This window comes from Grus americana, unplaced genomic scaffold, assembly GCF_028858705.1.
Source record: "Grus americana isolate bGruAme1 unplaced genomic scaffold, bGruAme1.mat scaffold_79, whole genome shotgun sequence".
NCBI classification, from domain to species: Eukaryota; Metazoa; Chordata; class Aves; order Gruiformes; family Gruidae; genus Grus; species Grus americana.
The window spans coordinates 72,501-77,500 of record NW_026561998.1 but is presented as its reverse complement, the minus strand read 5'-3'; positions in this window follow the sequence as shown (position 1 = coordinate 77,500).

Below are 5,000 nucleotides of genomic sequence, written 5' to 3'. Positions count from 1 at the left end.
CGGCCCGGCCCGGTTCGGGCCCTCGCGGCGGCCGGGCCCGGCCCGCAGCCGCCGTTCACTGCGGGGCCTGGGCCTGGGCCTGGGCCCGGGCCTGGGCCTGCTGAGCGGCCTCGGGGGGGGGGGCGCGCCTGACGGGCCAGCGGCCCCGGGGACGGGCCGGCGGGCCCGGCAGCGGGGGCCTGTTCCCGTGCAGCTTACAGGCCGCAGACGGGCGGTGGCGGGGGCAGGAGCGGGCCGGCCCGGCCCGGGCCCTCGCGGCTGCCAGCTTGCAGGCCGCAGCCGGGCGGTGGCGGGGGCAGGAGCGGGCCGGGCCGGCCCGGCCCGGTTCGGGCCCTCGCGGCGGCCGGGCCCGGTCCGCAGCCGCCGTTCACTGCGGGGCCTGGGCCTGGGCCCGGGCCTGGGCCTGCTGAGCGGCCTCGGGGGGGGGGGCGCGCCTGACGGGCCAGCGGCCCCGGGGACGGGCCGGCGGGCCCGGCAGCGGGGGCCTGTTCCCGTGCAGCTTACAGGCCGCAGACGGGCGGTGGCGGGGGCAGGAGCGGGCCGGCCCGGCCCGGGCCCTCGCGGCTGCCAGCTTGCAGGCCGCAGCCGGGCGGTGGCGGGGGCAGGAGCGGGCCGGCCCGGCCCGGTTCGGGCCCTCGCGGCGGCCGGGCCCGGTCCGCAGCCGCCGTTCACTGCGGGGCCTGGGCCTGGGCCCGGGCCTGGGCCTGCTGAGCGGCCTCGGGGGGGGGGGGCGCGCCTGACGGGCCAGCGGCCCCGGGGACGGGCCGGCGGGCCCGGCAGCGGGGGCCTGTTCCCGTGCAGCTTGCAGGCCGCAGCCGGGCGGTGGCGGGGGCAGGAGCGGGCCGGCCCGGCCCGGGCCCTCGCGGCGGCCGGGCCCGGCCCGCAGCCGCCGTTCACTGCGGGGTCTGGGGCCGGGCCTGCTGAGCGGCCTCGGGGGGGGGGCGCGCCTGACGGGCCGGCGGGCCCGGCAGCGGGGGCCTGTTCCCGTGCAGCTTGCAGGCCGCAGCCGGGCGGTGGCGGGGGCAGGAGCGGGCCGGCCCGGCCCGGGCCCTCGCGGCTGCCAGCTTGCAGGCCGCAGCCGGGCGGTGGCGGGGGCAGGAGCGGGCCGGCCCGGCCCGGTTCGGGCCCTCGCGGCGGCCGGGCCCGGTCCGCAGCCGCCGTTCACTGCGGGGCCTGGGCCTGGGCCCGGGCCTGCTGAGCGGCCGCGGGGGGGGGGGGGGGGGGGGGGGGGGCGCGCCTGACGGGCCAGCGGCCCCGGGGACGGGCCGGCGGGCCCGGCAGCGGGGGCCTGTTCCCGTGCAGCTTGCAGGCCGCAGCCAGGGCGGTGGCGGGGGCAGGAGCGGGCCGGCCCGGCCCGGGCCCTCGCGGCGGCCGGGCCCGGTCCGCAGCCGCCGTTCACTGCGGGGCCTGGGCCTGGGCCCGGGCCTGCTGAGCGGCCGCGGGGGGGGGGGGGGGGGGGGGGCGCGCCTGACGGGCCAGCGGCCCCGGGGACGGTCCGGCGGGCCCGGCAGCGGGGGCCTGTTCCCGTGCAGCTTGCAGGCCGCAGCCGGGCGGTGGCGGGGGCAGGAGCGGGCCGGCCCGGTTCGGGCCCTCGCGGCGGCCGGGCCCGGCCCGCAGCCCCCGTTCACTGCGGGGCCTGGGCCCGGGCCTGCTGAGCGGCCTCGGGGGGGGGGCGCCTGACGGGCCAGCGGCCCCGGGGACGGGTCGGCGGGCCCGGCAGCGGGGGCCTGTTCCCGTGCAGCTTGCAGGCCGCAGCGGCACGACCGGCGGGCGGTGGAGGGGGGCAGGAGCGGGCCGGCCCGGCCCGGGCCCGGGCCCTCGCGGCGGCCGGGCCCGGCCCGCAGCCCCCGTTCACTGCGGGGCCTGGGCCCGGGCCTGCTGAGCGGCCTCGGGGGGGGGGGGCGCCTGACGGGCCAGCGGCCCCGGGGACGGGTCGGCGGGCCCGGCAGCGGGGGCCTGTTCCCGTGCAGCTTGCAGGCCGCAGCCGGGCGGTGGCGGGGGCAGGAGCGGGCCGGCCCGGCCCGGGCCCGGGCCCTCGCGGCGGCCGGGCCCGGCCCGCAGCCCCCGTTCACTGCGGGGCCTGGGCCCGGGCCTGCTGAGCGGCCTCGGGGGGGGGGGCGCGCCTGACGGGCCGGCGGGCCCGGCAGCGGGGGCCTGTTCCCGTGCAGCTTGCAGGCCGCAGCCGGGCGGTGGAGGGGGGCAGGAGCGGGCCGGCCCGGGCCCGGGCCCTCGCGGCGGCCGGGCCCGGCCCGCAGCCCCCGTTCACTGCGGGGCCTGGGCCCGGGCCTGCTGAGCGGCCTCGGGGGGGGGCGCCTGACGGGCCAGCGGCCCCGGGGACGGGCCGGCGGGCCCGGCAGCGGGGGCCTGTTCCCGTGCAGCTTGCAGGCCGCAGCCGGCCGACCGGCGGGCGGTGGCGGGGGTAGGAGCGGGCCGGCCCGGCGGGCCTTTACGTCTACCTGGCTGCTTCACACGCCACCAGGTCTGCCTCTGCAGTTGGCCATCAGGTCTACCCGGCTCCGCGGCGGGCTCTCAGGTCCACCCGGCTCCGCGGCGGGCTCTCAGGTCTACCCGGCTCCCCGGCGGGCTCTCAGGTCTACCCGGCTCCGCTGCAGGCGCTCTGGTCTACCCGGCTCCGCCGGGACTTGGGCGGTTCCGGGTCTGGCAGGTAGACCTGTTGTCCCTGCCACCTCCCCGGAGCTGCCGATGGGGTCGCTGTTTTTCGCTGCCTCCAGCTACGCCATCGTAAAAGGCAGCGTGGTTGGTGCGCCTCCCCGGTGGCCATAGGCAGCGCTCTTGGAGCTCGCCGGGGGCGGGGACGTATCTGTCCGTATTATAGGCGCGAGCGGTGTCTCGCGACCAGGGCGAACACTAGCGAACGGCTGCTCACCCCCGCGGCTCTGCCGGACACCGGGGGTTTTTGGCAGCCGGTCTCAGCCGTTTCCGTGGCGGTTGGTCTCACCTTCCAGAGTGCTTGGCACGGTCGTCCTCCCGGTGCTTCCCCGGCTAAGCCAGCACAGGGCACCCGAAGGTCTGCTGGCAGCCGCGGAGAGCCGGAGCCACTTGCAGTCTCTGGTGGTCGTTGCCTACTGCTGTGAGGTGCTGAGCCCGATCCCGCGGGGCAGGGCAAAGGCTGGCGGCGGTTGCCGGCACTCGAACGCACGCGGCTGGGGAAAGGGTGGGCGCCGCTGTCCCACCCTCCTCGGTGGTTTCTCCTTTGCTCTGTTTCCTGAGCTGGCCCAATGACGGCGAAGGTTACTGCCGGTGTATGCTGGAGGCAGACGGCCGGGGGTTTCAAGCCTGCGGTGGCTTTCCCTGGTTCCGGAGGGCCCAGTGACCCGAGTGGGCGATGTTGGCGGCAACTCGTCCTTTTTCTCCGGCCTTAAGCTGGAGCCCGCGAGGCGGGCAGAGCTTTGAGCGGTGGCTGGCAGGTGGAGGCAGGCCTGCTGTGTCTTCTCCCCGGTGCCCAGAGCCCGATGACGGCACAGGCGCGCGGTGGTGGTGCCACCTCCTCTCTCGGCCGGCACGAGCCAGCCGTGGGGCGTCCCACGGTGTCCGGCCTGCCCTGCCTTACCCGGTTGCCGGAGGGCTGGGTGGAAAGGTCTGTGAGCGGTGGTCGAAGGGCGAGGCGTGCCGTGGGGGGGCCCGCCTCGCCCTTTTTTTTTTTTTCTGTTTTTTTTTTTTTTTTCTCCCTCCCCCCCCTTTCTTTCCCCGGCCTTAAGCTGGAGCCCGCAAAGCGGGTGGAAATGCGAGCGGGCAGCCGGTCGCTGTGGCCGGCAGCCGAATGCAGACCGCCGGGGGCAGGCGAGCCTGCCGTGTTTTCTCCCCGGTGCCCAGAGCCCGATGACGGCACAGGCGCGCGGCGGTGGTGCCACCTCCTCTCTCGGCCGGCACGAGCCAGCCGTGGGGCGTCCCACGGTGTCTGGCCTGCCCTGCCTTACCCGGTTGCCGGAGGGCTGGGTGGAAAGGTCTGTGAGCGGTGGTCGAAGGGCGAGGCGTGCTGTGGGGGGGGGCCGCCTCGCCCTTTTTTTTTTTTTTTGTGTGTTTTTTTTTTTTTTCCTCCCTCTCCCCCCTTTCTTTCCCCGGCCTTAAGCTGGAGCCCGCAAAGCGGGTGGAAATGCGAGCGGGCAGCCGGTCGCGGTGGCCGGCAGCCGAATGCAGACCGCTGGGTGTCTTCTGGCCTGCTGTGGCTTCCCTTGGCCCCGAATGCCCAGGGATGGCACTCACGAGACGGCGGCGCCTCGTGTTTCACAGAGCTGCTCACTTCCATTTGGTTCTCCCCCTCCCCGCCCGGGGTAAGCGGCGCCCCGCGGGGCACGGCAAAGACCGGTGACCGGTGGCGGTTGCCGGCACTCTCGAACGCCTGAGGGACGGGGGGAGTCGAGCCTGCCGTGGCCTTTCCTCCGCTCCCATCGACCTGATGAAAGGGAATCGTTGTCCAGAGCGCGTGCCGGTGGCGGCACCACCTCCCGATCCAGACGCAGTCAGCGCCCGCTGAGGCGTCCCTGGGCGCGCTGGAGAGGTTCCACGACGGGCCGGCTCTGCCGGCGTTCCGGCCGTCGGAGCCCGTCTCGCAGACGTCAGCCTCTCGCTCGCACGCAGGGCCCCGCGTCTGCTGTCCCACCCCCCCCCGGGCGGTGGAGGGCGCGTGCGGCTGTCGCTGTCCCAGGACCGTGGCCGTGGGGCCTCCGCTTCCTTACTGATCGATGAGGCATCCCCGGGCACGTCGGAGAGGCTTCACGGCGGGCCGGCTCTGCCGGTGTTCAGGCTGGCGTTGCACCTCTCCTCAGACGCTGCCCCCCCCCACCCTCGCACGCAGGGCCCCGTGTCTGCTGTCCCACACCCCCCCCCCCCGGGGGGTGGTGGAGGGCGCGCGTGGCTGTCGCTGTCCCAGGACCGTGGCTGTGGGGCCTCCGCTACTTTCTGCTCTTCCCTTTTCCCTTCCTGATCGATGAGGCTTTTCGGGTCGCGTCGGAGAGGGCCCTCGGCGGGCCGGCTCTTCC